This window comes from Triturus cristatus, chromosome 7, assembly GCF_964204655.1.
Source record: "Triturus cristatus chromosome 7, aTriCri1.1, whole genome shotgun sequence".
In the NCBI taxonomy this organism is placed as follows: Eukaryota; Metazoa; Chordata; class Amphibia; order Caudata; family Salamandridae; genus Triturus; species Triturus cristatus.
Genome location: NC_140590.1, coordinates 1,578,277,419 through 1,578,293,137, shown reverse-complemented (window position 1 = coordinate 1,578,293,137; position 15,719 = coordinate 1,578,277,419).

Here is a 15,719-nt window from a genome sequence, read left to right as displayed (position 1 = left end):
TCAAACTTGTCCGTGCATGTAACGCTGATTCAGCACATGTTGCTGTGTTCATGAGGAATAGCAGGAGCACAACAATGCCACCAGCAGACAGCATGCGCAAGTACCTGTGGATGAGAGACACACCAGAAGTCAGCCAAAAGAAGCACATCCGCATGCATGTGCATGTACACGACACGTATAAGGTTGTCAACATGCTAGGTGACAATGATGACTCTGGAAAAACATTCTTTTATTGCACCATCACTCGAGTGACACATCCAAACACACCTCTGACTCACTTGGCAGACATGCAGATGGACACACACATTGCAACACATGCCACACACGGCCCAATGCGTGCACACTAAGACACTGGAACTCACCACTAAGCAAAGAAGTTGCGTATGAGCCGACTCCGGATGTCCTCTACCGCCTCCTCCTCCTCCACATCACTTGCCTCGTGACCAAGCCCTTCATCCTCCATGGGTGGATGGTCCTGCTCATCTGGATCCAGGATGAGTGGCACAGCTTTCTACACTGCCATGTTGTGCAGCATGTAGCACACGAGGAAGATCTTGCAGACCTTCACTGGTGCATATGGGAGTGCGCCACCTGTCTTGTGGAGGCAACGGAATCGGCTCTTCAGGAGGCCAAACGTCCTCTCTATCACACGCCTGGTCCGCCCATGGGCATTGTTGTAGCGGTGCTCGGCAGCCGTGCTGGGGTTGCGGAGAGGCGTGATCAGCCATGGCATGTTGGGATAGCCAGCGTCCCCTACATGGAAACATCATGGACAAAAATGGGTCAGGAGAAGCAGTAAGACAGGAAGATGATGTTAAATACAGGACTGCCAGAGTATACCCACCAACAATACATGCTCGTTCGTTGCGCAGCTGCAGCATCATTTCAGGCACCCTGCTACGCCTCTTGATGTAGGCATCGTGTGCTGATCCTGGAAAACGAGCACAGACATGTGAAATCACCATGTTGGCAAGACACACCACAAGGGCATTAATGGAGTGGTAATGCTTGCGGTTCCTATACGCTACCTCCTGTGCCTGTGGTGGTACCAAAGCCACATGTGTTCCATCTATGGACCCAATGACATGGGGCATCCCTCCCAGGGCATAGAACTCACGCTTGACACCTGTCAACTGCTCAGGAGTTGGGAATTTTATGAACTCATCCAGGTGATCCAACATGGCCTCTAAAAAATCATGCAGAACACGGCTGAACATGGTTTGGGACATGCCACCAACATGAGCAATGTTATGTTGAAAGGTACCCGTGGCAAAGAAATGTAGGGCTGCCATCACCTTCATCTTGGGTGTCAGTGCAGTAAGATACCTGTGTAGCGGTTGGAGGTGTGGTGCCAGCCGTGTCGTCAAGTCCTCAATCAACTGTTGGGGGAAGCGGTAGCGGCGTATACAGTCATGTTCCCTCGGGTCAGCCAAGTCCGGAATTGGTCGAGGGAGAGGCAGAGCCCTGCAGTAAATTTGAAGGGACAACGAAGAGTGAGTACAGTACACCACCAATGTCAATGTACTGAGCACATGTTCAACAGGCAATACACATATGCTACATACAGAGTCAGGTCTGTGCAATATGCCCTGGACACGTATGCCAGGCAGGTGACACTCCTACCAAGAGCCAGCCACAAACGTGGATTCTCAAGCTCAACATGACATGGCATGAAACTAGCAGTAGGCCAGTGTGAGTGAACAGGCAGACGCATCACAGGAGTGCCAGACATCCGCATATGTGCAGAAGAAGTATGTTAATCATACAGACAGGTTGCGGAACACTAGAGGCACAGGTCACATGTCATATAAAAAGGACAGACCATACACCTTGCCATGAAGGAGTACATGTCAAGACTGATCACACATACATTGAGAGTATGCAGATATGTCCTTGTTTTCAGACTCCGTGTCGATGCATACATACACACCTTACGTCGGATTACACATGTGGGCTGGTGTGCGTAACAGTGTCCAGTGCCCATCTACACACAGACACATGTTGGTTGCAGCAACTGCAGATGCATTTGACCAAACACCTACAGCAAACCTATGGGAACACATGACACACACATGACATAGTTACAGCGTGCAACGCGGGCATTCACATCTCAGGTGTAACATTCCGTGTACCTGGCATCAGGGGACAGTTGCGGGTGTCGGTGACTCTGCCATGCCAGTGACGCATGGCTCAACAAGTCTGTACTACATGCACACATGTCAAAGGAGTGAAGGGGATGTGTGGCACATAGTGCACCATCACACATGACATGTGTACACAGCTCATCATACAGTTATTTGCTTCACACCTCAGGAGTAATGTGCCACATCACAGCCTGACACACCTGTGCCCGACACATGTAGTACTGCACAGGCAATGCCTTGATGTCCAGCCTTGGCCAAGTATGACAGCTCTATTCCTGTCTGTGTGCTGCCTGTCACCACTGTCAGGTGTGAAACGCACCGTACATACGCACTGAGGGCATGTGTACGGTCCCTATCACAATGGGAGTGCTGGCGTATGCGTACGCCATAGTAATACGGACCATACACACGCGTGTGTAGGGTCCCTATCACTATGGGAGTGCTGGCGTATGCGTACGCCATAGTAATACGGACCGTACACGTGTGTGTAGGGTCCATATCACTATGGGAGTGCTGGCGTATGCGTACGCCATAGTAATACGGACCGTACACGCGTGTGTAGGGTCCCTATCACTATGGGAGTGCTGGCGTATGCGTACGCCATAGTAATACGGACCGTACACGCGTGTGTAGGGTCCCTATCACTGTGGGAGTGCTGGCGTATGCGTACGCCATAGTGATATGGACCGCACACACGTGTGTACGGTCCCTATCACAATGGGAGTGCTGGCGTATGCGTACGCCATAGTGATACGGACCGTACACATGTGTGTAGGGTCCCTATCACTATGGGAGTGCTGGCGTATGCGTACGCCATAGTGATACGGACCGTACACGCGTGTGTACGGTCCGTATTACTATGGCGTACGCATACGCCAGCACTCCCATAGTGATAGGGACCGTACACGCGTGTGTACGGTCCGTATCACTATGGCGTAAGCATACGCCAGCACTCCCATAGTGATAGGGACCCCACACACGCCTGTACGGTCTGTTTCACTGCATTTGGGGTGCCCTAGGGCTGTGTGTAAATATTGAAATAACATAGGGGACACATGAGGGACAAGTATAAGGGCCAAAATGCATGCTGGTTGTCATGGAGACCGAGTTTAAAGTTATCATTTTTGCATCAGGTGGCCAGCAGAAGTCGGTTGGAAACAATATACTTTATTGCAAAGTGGTTGTTGACTTGACATCATGCTCAATTTTTAAACCATGCAAAGCCACTCACTGGGGTAGGTTTAAAGGGATTGGAGGAAACGTAGGATGCTAATGTGACTGACCAATCACTCTGTACTCCTGTAAATGAAACAGGCCAGCAAGGCAGATATAAGGCAGCCAGGTCCCATGAGAGAGCACTTGCCTGCACATCCTTTCATTCCACAACACTGCTGCTGCTCGTGATTCCTCTGGCACCATGTCCAGGTCTGTGGAGAGGGCCCAGCCATTCACCATGGAGGAGAATTTGGCGTTGGTGAATGTGATCCTCCCACAGTACACCATGCTGTATGGTCGGCCAGGGGAGCAGGTGGGTGCTGACTCCACTAGCTTAGACTGTGCCCCTTTTTTGTGACTGTGACTTCTGGCATTGTGTCCATGTGTGACAGACATGCAATGTTGTTTAGAGTGGGTCCCAGGGTGGGGAATACCTCATGTCTCCCATGCAGAGCATGCTGTAGTGCATGTCTGCACTCCTCACTTGCATAGTGCTTACTGTGACAATCAATGCATGGTGCATGCCACATTCAGCCTGGCTACTCCTCCTGGGAATGTTGTTTCTACAGTCCTGATGTGATTCTGTGGTCCCCCCAGTGTGACAGTACCCATAGATGTGTGTTTGTTTAGTGTACCTGTACTGAGAGTGTCCAAATGTTGTGTTCGTCCCCTGGACATTGGTGTGTGTGTGTGAGTCCCCTGTCATGTGGGTGATTGCATATGTGGAGTGTTGCACGCCAGCTGCATGAGGGATGGATATACCCTGCCCATCTGATGTGAGCAGGGAGCAGTGCTGTGTGACTGCCGTGCAGAGCCAGCCCCACACCTGTGACACCCCCCAGTCTAGTGGCACATGGGCAGAGTGAGGTTTGTACCCGCAGTTGGCAATGGCAGGGGATTGTCCTGTGCCTGTGTGTGTCTGTGTACTCTGCTGAGGTTGCGTCAGTGGGCTGGGGCATGTGACTGCTTTGAGGTGCTGTACATAATCCTGGTGTAGCTTGTGATGCACAGTGTGATCCAGGATCATTGGTTGTGTGGCACCCCTCATGCCACCTGTGTACTTTCAATGCCACGTAGTGCATTTGGCCTTCCCCAGAGGATAATGTCCCTATGACAAACGTGCAATGAGTTGCCTGCATACCATGGCCTGTTCAAACAAGACAAATTATTAATATGTGTGTCTCTGTGTCATTGCTCAGGTGTATTGAAGTATTCTCACTTTTGCATCCTCACATGTAGGCGTCCATGCCAAGGGGGAGATATGGAAGCAAGCCGTCAGTGCCGTGAGGAAGACGGAGGGTCGGAAGCGGCGCCTAGCACAGGTGAGGAAACGCTGGCAGGATCTCCGGTGCTGGACGAGGAGGATCGCACGGGTCCTGCTGGGGGTCTCACCTGTGAGCCACAAGAACCGTGGGCGCCGGCGTCTGACCCACATCCATAAGCGTGTGCTGGCGGTGGTCTTCCCTGACTTGGATAGGCGCTTACGGGAGAAGCAGCAGCAGGAAGGGGGTAGTTACATGTGTGTTTGTTGTGTGTCACCAGCTTTTGGAAGTGCGCAGTTGCATGGATACACTGCCAGGGTTTAAATGTGCAGTGCATGACCTGTTCCCCAAAGTACACCGGTGCTGTTCTTCCTCCCTTCCCCTCCTTGCCATGTGTTCCCTGGTCTGTGTGTTGTCACTCTTGCACAAGGGTATCTAGGCTGGCAGTTAATCCAAGTGCCCAATGCTTGCAGCATCATGTGTGGGGGTGGTGTGTAACAGGTTTTGGGACCTTGCCTGTGCCCTGTCCAGTTCAGTCATTGTGGGGTCCATGTCAGTTGGCACTGATGGTGAGTCCCGACATAGGAGTGTGTCTTAAAAGTGTACTGCCTTACAGCATGCATGTCCAATGTTGTGCCCTCTGACATGATGTGCATGAGTGGGAGTAATGCATAGTGCAGGGACGGTTGCTTCAGGTGCAGTCATATCCATCCAGGACCATGGAGGAGTGTGGCCACTACCGTGCCCTGGGGCACCTTTTCCTAGGTATCATGTGTGTCATTCAACAATGTGGACATTCTCTGTGTCTTCGGCATAGGTTGGGCTCTGTGTCATTGTACCCTGGCCTCATCTGTATTTACGTAAACTGTGCTACATGTGTCCACTGTACAGTGTGACCCAATTTTGCTTGTGCATACTCACAGTGGGCAGTGCCTGTGTGTCTTGGTACAACAATCTGATGATGGTTGATTGTCAATGATATATGTTGACAGGCGCACCAGGGGTAGTTTGTGTACAATCAGGATTTAGTGCAGGCCATGTGTTTTTATCCCAGAGTAAGAGGTGTAAGTACCTTCTCTGTCTCAATCACATTGTCTCAGGTAGGGGGTGGTTTGTGTGGGCAAGGCATACATGTAAAAATCTGAAGTCTCCTTGCTAGGTCTGGCCTGTGTGTGATGTTTGTCTGGACATACACTCAAGGTGCAGTGACCCAGTCATGTTGGCCATGGTTTAATGTATTAGCTTTGCAGCATGTGCAAAAAGTTAATAGACATGGTTCCTGCTCATCCCTTTTTTGGCAACGCTGTGTGGTGCTGATGCTGTGCACGATTGTCCCCAGAGCCTGGCTCCTCTGTCCAATTTGATATCAAGTAATTTGCTGTTGTGTCATGCTCTCCATTGTTTCTCAGTGGCATGGTGGGTCAACCAACTGTGTGTTGCACGGCCTACATGTGTACCTTGTATTGTAGATGTCACTCATGTTGCTTTTCAGGCCATGCACTATGACCTATGTAGATTTGACTCATGTGACACATGTATACAGGTGTCTGATTATTTCCTGTCTCTTCACCTTGCTCACAGCATCGTCGGGGGACTCCGAGGGAGACACTGGCACGGACCGTGAGGAGGGATCGAGCACCAGTGCTGTCTTGTCTGGCGCATCGAGTGGCACGGAGGCCGAGGGGAGTGAGGCGGAGGACCTGTCCAGTACCACCACCGAATATGACGCTGACGGGTCCGAGGCTGAGCTACCAAAGGGGGCGGAGGCTGCTCCCACAGCTGAAAGCAGCACTCGATCTCTACCTGCCCCCTCCATTCCCATCACCGGCCTCCCACTTACTCTGGTCCCTTCCCGCCGTGCTAGGTCACCACGTGTCTCCTTCTTGCCAGGCACCGCACCGCACCCCCTGCCCCTGTCTCCACTGCTGCCGTGAATGCCGAGTCTGTGGACATCCTGCGCCAGTTGCAGGTTGGTCAGACTGCGATGCTTAATGTCCTCCATGGCCACACACGAGTGCTCACCCAGATGGAGGCATACATGGATGGCATCTCAGCTGCGCAGTCTGACCAACGCCAGTTGCTGAGGTCCATAGACTCGACACTGACTGCAGCAGTGAATCTCCTGCACAGCGACGTCCCCCCCTACCCCTGCACCATCCACACTTCCCACTCCCATGCCTGTCCAAAGCACACCCAGATGTACCCATGCACGCACCCCACCAGACACAGGCACCACACCACCAGGGAAGGCCAAGCGCACACCTCCTGTCACGCACACACAGGGTGAAGTAGGCACACCCACTGGGTCGGGGGGCAAATGGAAGACACGCAGCCACAGTGGGAGTCCACATTCATCACAACCCACTCCCTCCAAATCCACTCCCCTCAGCTCTGCTGGCCAAGATTCCACCAAAGAATCCTTCCTGGCCGCTCTGTCCCTGAGCCCCAGTGTGACACCACCCCGCAAGCGGTCGAAGGAGTCCCCGGTCAGGGTAGTTGAGTCCCCCCCCCTGTCCACACCCTCCCCCAGTAGCGCTGCGACCCATCCCTCCGACACCCCCCTCCTTGGGGCCTGTGGTTCCTTCGGGTGCAGGGGAGACGCTGGAGGACCTTGCAACCGTGTGCAGCGCCATTCTCACCTCCACCTTTGGCGCTGCCCCACCCCCTGTGGTGGAGTCCTCCGTCCCTGCACCCACAACACCTACCCTTGCCCCTCCTGTCCCTGCGGTGCCTGGTCCTTCCCCTGATGCCCCCCCCCTGTGGAAGCAAAGGAGGTATGAACTGTGCAGGCAAGCTAGGGGACACGCGTCCCTATGTGTCCCCCACCAGGAATTGGACTATGGACTGCCCTATGGGCCTTGTACATATTGAACTTTTATTAACAATTTTTTCTTTTCATGCTGAATAAAGTAATGTTTTATTTTTCCTTTGTACACTACTGCTTTTCTGGTATTGCTGTTGGTGGTGCTGCTCCATGATTTGGGGTGGTGATAATATGTTAGGTGTCTGGGAAATGTTGTGGTGTGCTGCTCCTGTGGTGGACCCTGGTATCTGTGTGCCATCACAAGGGCTCTGCAAATAATCTTTGGTCATGTGTGTTCTTACTGTATGGTGAAATTGTCCCAAGGTGTGTTCCTTCCTCTGTGGACCCTGACATCTTCCCTGCGGGGTGTTTCCATTATGTTGTGCTGAGCTGTGTTTACATTTCCTTGGTGTGTGACGGATCCGTTCAACTTTGGCCATGCATGCTGGGCAATGTCTCCACCTGCATCATTAGTGGCATCCTTGGTGGTCACTGTACTTGTGTATGGAGTTTATTGACATAACTTCATGTGGACATGTTCCCTTTTACACACTATGCATGTGTGTACTCCCAGCCTCGCACACATGTGTTCTGTGTTCTGCAGGGTCTTTGGGCACCGGACTGACATTTGTGGCCATTATATCTGTGGGTACTCCACCCTTTTCTTTCCATGGGCACTGCTGGGAGGACTCTGCACCCACCCCTCCTGTGTCTGGGCACTGCTGGGAGTGCTGGGAACCCACCCCTCCTGTGTCTGGGCACTGCTGGGAGTGATAGGCACCCACCCCTCCTGTGTCTGGGCACTGCTGGGAGTGATGGGAACCCACCCCTCCTATGTCTGGGCACTGCTGGGAGTGATGGGGACCAACCCCTCCTATGTCTCGGCACTGCTGGGAGTGATGGGAACCCACCCCTCCTATGTCTGGGCACTGCTGGGAGTGATAGGCATCCACCCCTCCTTTGTCTGGGCACTGCTGGGAGTGATGGGAACCCACCCCTCCTATGTCTGGGCACTGCTGGGAGTGATAGGCACCCACCCCTCCTATGTCTGGGCACTGCTGGGAGGACTCTGCACCCACCCCTCCTGTGTCTGGGCACTGCTGGGAGTGATAGGCACCCACTCCTCCTATGTCTGGGCACTGCTGGGAGGACTCTGCACCCACCCCTCCTGTGTCTGGGCACTGCTGGGAGTGATAGGCACCCACCCCTCCTATGTCTGGGCACTGCTGGGAGGACTCTGCACCAACCCCTCCTGTGTCTGGGCACTGCTGGGAGGACTCTGCACCCACCCCTCCTGTGTCTGGGCACTGCTGGGAGTGATGGGAACCCACCCCTCCTATGTCTGGGCACTGCTGGGAGGACTCTCCACCCACCCCTCCTGTGTCTGGGCATGTACGCTCGGGACATACACGGGTGGGGGTACGCTCCATTCATACACGGATGGGGGTACGCTCCGTACATACACTGGTGGGGTGTGGCTATGCTCCATTCATACACGGGTGGGGGTACGCTCCGTACATCCACTGGGGGGTGTGGGTACGCTCCATTCATACACGGGTGGGGGTACGCTCCGTACATTCCCGTACCCACAATCTGCAGGCCTGGGTACGGCCCGTACCCATACCTTTGGAACATGGGTACGGTGCGTACCACCATTGTTGGGGTGCCGTAGGGGTCCGCATCGTACCCAGGCCTTAAGAGCGTGGGTACGGGTCGTACCACGCGTACCCCTACGTCACTCCAACAATGGCGGTACGGCCCGTACCCACGTTCTAAAGGCCTGGGTACGGGCCGTACCAGCATTGTTGGGGTGATGTGGGGGTACACGTGGTATGACCTGTACCCACGCTCTGAAGGGCTGGGTATGGTGCGTACCCCTACGGCACCCCATTGGGGGTCCGCACCGTACCCAGGCCTTCAGAGCGTGGGTACGGGTCGTACCACATGTACCCCTACATCACCCCAACAATGCTGGTACGGCCCGTACCCAGGCCTTTAGAACGTGGGTACGGGCCGTACCGCCATTGTTGGGGTGACGTAGGGGTGGGCGTGGTACGACCCGTACCCACGCTCTTAAGGCGTGGGTACGGTACGTACCGGTATTGTTGTGTTGCCGGTTCGCGTCAACATCCACTTCCGTTGTGGCGGACGCTTGCGTTGCTGGACACGCCCCCACCCCCTCGAGGTGACCAGGTCCTGCAGGTCAGGTATGTCCAGAGCATGTCTGATTTGGGACTTGGGTGAGGGTTATGTGTCCTGCCCCTGCCCCCCCTTTGCCCCTGGGTGTTGTTCTGACCTTCTGCGGCATCTGCGTCGGTTCCTGTAGCGCAGGTGGACTGCTATGAGTGCTGGGATGACACGTAGGTTCGGGTCCATGGCTGTCCGTCGCATACAGGTGCTCCTTGTGCGCGTCGTCCTGATTTCCCGGCAGTTTTTGGCAGCCGGAGAATATAATCCGTGCGGGGTGATGTCAGTGCAGATCGTACTTCCTGGTTCGTGAAACACAGCCTGAATGCGTCCCGATCACATTTGTATGTATATTTTCGTCGGTCGGTGTTTTGTACGATTCGTACGGAAATAGTGTTTCCATGCGAATCGTACTTGCATTTTTGTAATGTTTTTTGACCGGGTACGAGTCGGACGGAGAAAATGCTCCGTCCGACGGTTCGTACCCGGTTTCTCCAGGATCGGAATCGACGCCTTAGTAGTAGTAAAGTTAGGATCTTGTCTTAAGTTTGACTTAAGACAGACTTAAGACAGACTTAAGACAACCTTAAGACAAACTTAGGACAGACTTAAGACAGACTTCAGACAGACTTAAGACAAAATCCTAACTTTACTACTACTAAATGCCTTCTGTGAATACCAAAAGTAGTAAGTTTAGGATTTTGTCTCAGATTACTTCTGTGAATCGGGCCCTACATGTTGCACCAATGTTGAGTTTATGACTGACAATTAAAATCTAGAAGTTGGTATCGGAAGGTAACAGTTCATGAAATGTTTTGCCAATCTATGTTTAAAGATTAAGTTAGTTACATTTGCTGTCTTCAGTATTTCTGTCATACATAAGTAAACAAAGGCATCATCAAGTTGGGGACCATACAAACCTCATCTATAATCAAAAATATGTAGTTTTTGAGAACTCTATGAAGTTCTTGTGTGGTGTCACTATTAAATTTTAAGTATTCAAGTTCCAAATTCCAAATTATGTTCCAATGGTAGTAATAGTAGTCGGGGCAATGTTATTCCTTTATTATTATGTGTCACTAATCCAGTTGGAGCAGTAACAGCACAAGATAAGTTAGATTTGATAAGTATTTTGAAGGTAATCAGTTATAATTTTTATAAGGAAACGTTTCCAGGTACCATCTTCGCCTGATATATATTTTAATAAAGGCTGATATTCAGAACATATACATACACTATGTTCATGTTCTAGTCGATGATCAACACTTGTTTTAATTTACTCAAATACTGCAAGTTGATCACAATTTAATTGTGAGAACATGTAGTCAAAACTTTCACCGTGCTTATGCGTTTATGCCATTGAAAGTTCAACCTCACCAATTGCAATTGTTGCCTCATTGAGAATATTTAGTAACCCAAGTGGGTCTGCAGGACTTTTATTACAAACCATATTGGTACTTGCTGTATCACATAATAGTTCTGATTGGATTTTCTTTTCTTCAAAAAGTCTTAGGTCCAACATGTCAACAAAAATCAGAAACTCTGGTTTTGTGATAATGGGTTTGTAGTTATTAAAAACTTCCCCATAAAATATAAATGTTCCAATCAATTCAGAATATTCAATTTCTGGCAAATGCTTAAAAACTCCTTTTTTGTGAGGACACTAATCCTATACTAAGCCATGTAATAGCCCTAGAATTAGCATACAAATTTGAAGAGCTTAAATGGTCACATACCTTATAACTGCTAACCTCTCTATGAGATAGCATCTGAAGGCAACATCAATACAGCCTTTAGTTAAAGATTGCTCAGCAGATATTTCTACCCAGATTTCCTTTAAATCAGTTTTCTAAGGTTTAGTAAGGCATGAAGTGACATACCGGGCAACAGCAGTTGAATTATCAGCAACAAATTGGATATCAATATTAGCATTCCACATGTGCAATACTAAAGGGTTGTAGTCATTGATTCACTGTGATACGTGTTCTCTTTTTAAATTCTATAAGCTTTTGGGGACTTTCCTTTAACAACACGTCTAGTTTATTCACTTTTTGAAATTTTCATAAACAGTATTTGCCACATTTGCCACATATGTGAGTTTGAAATTTAACAACAAGGTCAAAAAATGTTTTTACTTTCTTTATTTAGAAAATCACATGTTAACATATTGCTCCATAGACTGAAGGACAGATTCACCCGACTCATATGCAAATTTCAGAGCATTTTTTAATCCATTACAGCACATAAATATGAGATGCGCCACTCACTTGCTTCTCTTTCTCCAAAAGGAATTAAAAACCTCTCCTAAGGATTATAATTTTTTATTTGTTATGAACTTAAGCTGAGTTTGGAATATGTGATTGAAAAATCAGCAAATATTTGCAAGATCTAAAGAACATAATTCCTGGGGTGTTTTCGCACCCACATCTGCCAAATGTAGGAAAGTGTCTAAATCATCCCATAAGTATTCGGAACAGCTTAAAGTCAGAAACCAAATCAGTGGTCCCAATTTCCTTAACATACATTTTAGTTCTCCATGTCTGTGGAACCAATGTTCATTTGTGTCTTGTTGACATGCTATGATATTTATTAGGCTATATTCAAGGTTTTCTTCATTGTTCGACCCTCTAAGCTTTTTTCCCAAATACTAACATGATCTCCTGTAGCCTCTCTCATTTGATAGCATTCTAAGGCATCACCCATTGAATCTTTTGAACGCAGTGGGTGTATACTATATTGTTCGTATATTTCTTCTGCATGTCATTTACTGATTTTCTGAAACTGGTCTATATTACTTTTGTCAGGAACTAGTTGGGTAGCTGCGCGCTCTATAATTCTATAATAATAATAATAATAGTAACATTAATTGGTGGCTATGAAGTAATTCAGTTTATAATTTTGGTAGTGTATGTTATTTTCTAGCAAATATGAAATTGCGTCTTGTATTTTAGAAAAATGCTTTTTAAATGTTGTAAATGTTTTCAATCTTTTGTTGGAACTCCAATGACTAATGCAACTAAAGGTTCTTATAATTTGCGTTGTACTCCCATATTGTCAATTTAAAATAAATAAAAATTCTTATGGTATAAAAACAACCTTATTAGTTTGAAAAGGATGTAAAGGTTGAATTAAGATAGATTAATACAAACTCAAATTTTTGTAATTCTGCAGGCATAGGGTAAATTTCCAAATTATTCCAAATTATGCACGGAAGCATAAAGTTTATGGTCAGGTTTCCCAAGGCAATAATAACATACAATTTGCTCAGAACATATCTATTTTCCACAATAAGATAAATACAAAGTTTTCTCCAAGCTACTCTGTCTTCTTTTCTCCATTTTATGGTCACATCTTTGGGGGCGCCAGTATCGTATTTCAGTCGACGTGAAACAAATGTTGCGCCCCTTCTTATTATAAGTATTCATTATGCGGCTAACGTAGTGACATATAATTTACCCTAGTCTACTTCGTTCAGTAATTAAAAAATGCTTCATTTGCAGTCGGACAGAAGTAGCTTGTCCTCCGTAGTAGAGTACACATGTTTTCGGAAGCTCAACAATCAAGGTGTTTGCCCTATCACACCTCAACCTGGGCATAAGGTGCATTATTTAAAAGAAGTCAGATGTCAGAGAACCCATGCTGAGCTAGATAATATATTCTGCTGCTGTGTACCTGACCTGCTGCCAGCTACCTGATCGGTCCGAGGGGATTGCAACGCCTGCTCGTTGTTGTGCCTGCCCTTTCCACCTGTCCTTGCGGCACAAAGGGCCTACACTTCCCGGCATTCCCAGCATTCCCCCGTGAGGCTCACTGTTATGTGCGTCACGAGGAAGCTCCAGGACACACCTCAAAAGCCGTCGCGGGCTCCCACTCCTCGGGTCCCGTTATTCTTTCTGCCAGCTGGTGTGTGCCTGACCTGCTGCCAGTTACCTGATCGGTCCGAGGGGAACGCAAAGCCTGCTCATTATTGTGCCTGTCCGCTCCAACTGTCCTCGTGGCACAAAGGGCCTACACTTCCTGGCATTCCCAGCATTCCCCTGTGAGGCGCACTGTTACGTGCGTCACGAGGAAGCGCCAGGAGGCACCTCAAAAGTCGTTGCGGGCTCCCGCTACTCGGGTCCCGTTATTCTTTCTGCCAGCTGCTGTGTGCCTGACCTGCTGCCACTTACCTGATCGATCCGAGGGGACCGCAATGCCTGCTTGTTATTGTGCCTGTCCGTTCCAACTGTCCTCGCGGCACAAAGGGCCTACACTTCCCGGCATTCCCAGCATTCCCCCGTGAGGGGCACAGTTACGTGTGTAACGAGGAAGCGCCAGGAGGCGCCTCAAAAGCTGTTGCGGGCTTGCCCGGGCCATGCCCGGGCCAAGCCCAGGCCAAGGGTGGGCCCATCCGAGCCCGTCAGAGACAGACAGAGGCTGGGCTGGGCCACCCTATTAACATCTGGGACTTGAGGTATCCGATATTTACTTAAAGACTGTGTTATTTGAACTGTATGTTTAATATTCATAATCAGTTTAGTTCAGTACTATGAGTAAATGTAAATACACTACAGGGGGTGGTGGGGACTTTAGATGTGTTCTTATTGAGGGCAGAATCTACTCAGATACACGAGATTAAGCTAACAGAGCACAGGCTATCATTAGAACCCCAGCCACTCTCAAATAAAACTACTCAGCATATGCCCGCCCCTCTCTCCCTGCAATCTAATAACGAAATTCCTTCTCATGTAAACATCACCTCAGATTTTGAGATAGGATCCACCTCCTCCCCAGAACCAGTAAGCTTACCTAACAACTCTCCCGTAACAACTAGGGGGCAGAAGGCTGCTATAAGTCATAACAATGGCCAGGAACCACTGACTAAGAAGAGGAAGGGTAGGGGTGCCCAGAGACAAAATCACAAAGTGAACAGCCCAAAGGCCATGAGATGGAAAGCTAGAAATAATGATAACGATGCTAGCCAGGGGTCTATCCTCCCACAGTTACCAGCAGCAATAAACAGTTCATTACCTCCGGTACAGGAGGATGCTTTCTGGAAGAGATTGGAGACAACGATATCTGTTCTATTAGACCCATTGGCCCAAAAATTAGCCTTAATTGAGGATAGGCTTATTACCTGGAGAGGTTAGTTGCAGGTATTATTTCTGATGATTGTAATATGGATAAAGGGGGGGGGGAGACGCCATACCTATTAGGGGAAATAGGAAAAATAATTTAGTAACAAGTAATCATGCAGCTGTACCATCTAGAGATCCGCGACAAATACAATGCCCTAGCTTGCCCATTAGTAGGACTGGAGATCAAGTTCAAGGTCATCCTCCCAATCATCCTCCTAGTCAAAGATCCTTGCCTCCCCTACTTGATCAGCCAAGACCACTGTTACAACCTGATGGCCTAAATCCTGGCTTTAAATCCCCTAATATGGCACCTACAGTAACAGGAGGCAATGTACCAATAGATGAGCTCAGAGCTCAGAGCATCCGCATACCGGCACACTCCTGATCATAATCAGGGAAGTAACAGCATAAAAAATTTAAACCTACATCTTCCACCTGAAGCCACTGTTTACACGATATTGCTGACAAATGTTCCCCCTCTTTCGCATAACACCGTTGAGCATTGGTCAACCCTAAGGAATAAGTTGCTACATCTACTGACCGTCAGAACTGGGCTGACCGACATTCTTCTCTTTTCAGAGTTTAAAGTGGCTTGTCGAATACCTTGGGTAGGAAAATCGACCAAATCTTTGGAAGGTGACTGTGTGGTTTTAACCTTTAGATCACCCAGACTAGTGCAGTCTATTCTTGACATAGCATAGAATCAGTTTATCTTTCCTCAGAGCATAAATATACTGCCCCTGGGGTATTTCTATCAACCCCCTCGAGCCTTGAGGTACAATCCTGTGGGGCAACCATCTTCAAGGGGTGATTGGCCCAGATATTCTATTCCAGTGAGTAATCGCTATGGCATTTTTAACTCATTAGATGAACAAGATTGACTTGCCCCTTCTCCAGGATCTTTCTTAAAAAATAGATGTTGTGGTGGTAAGGATCATAAAGATAAAAACCCTGCGGTCCAGGATCAACCAACTCCCTATATTCAAGAGGC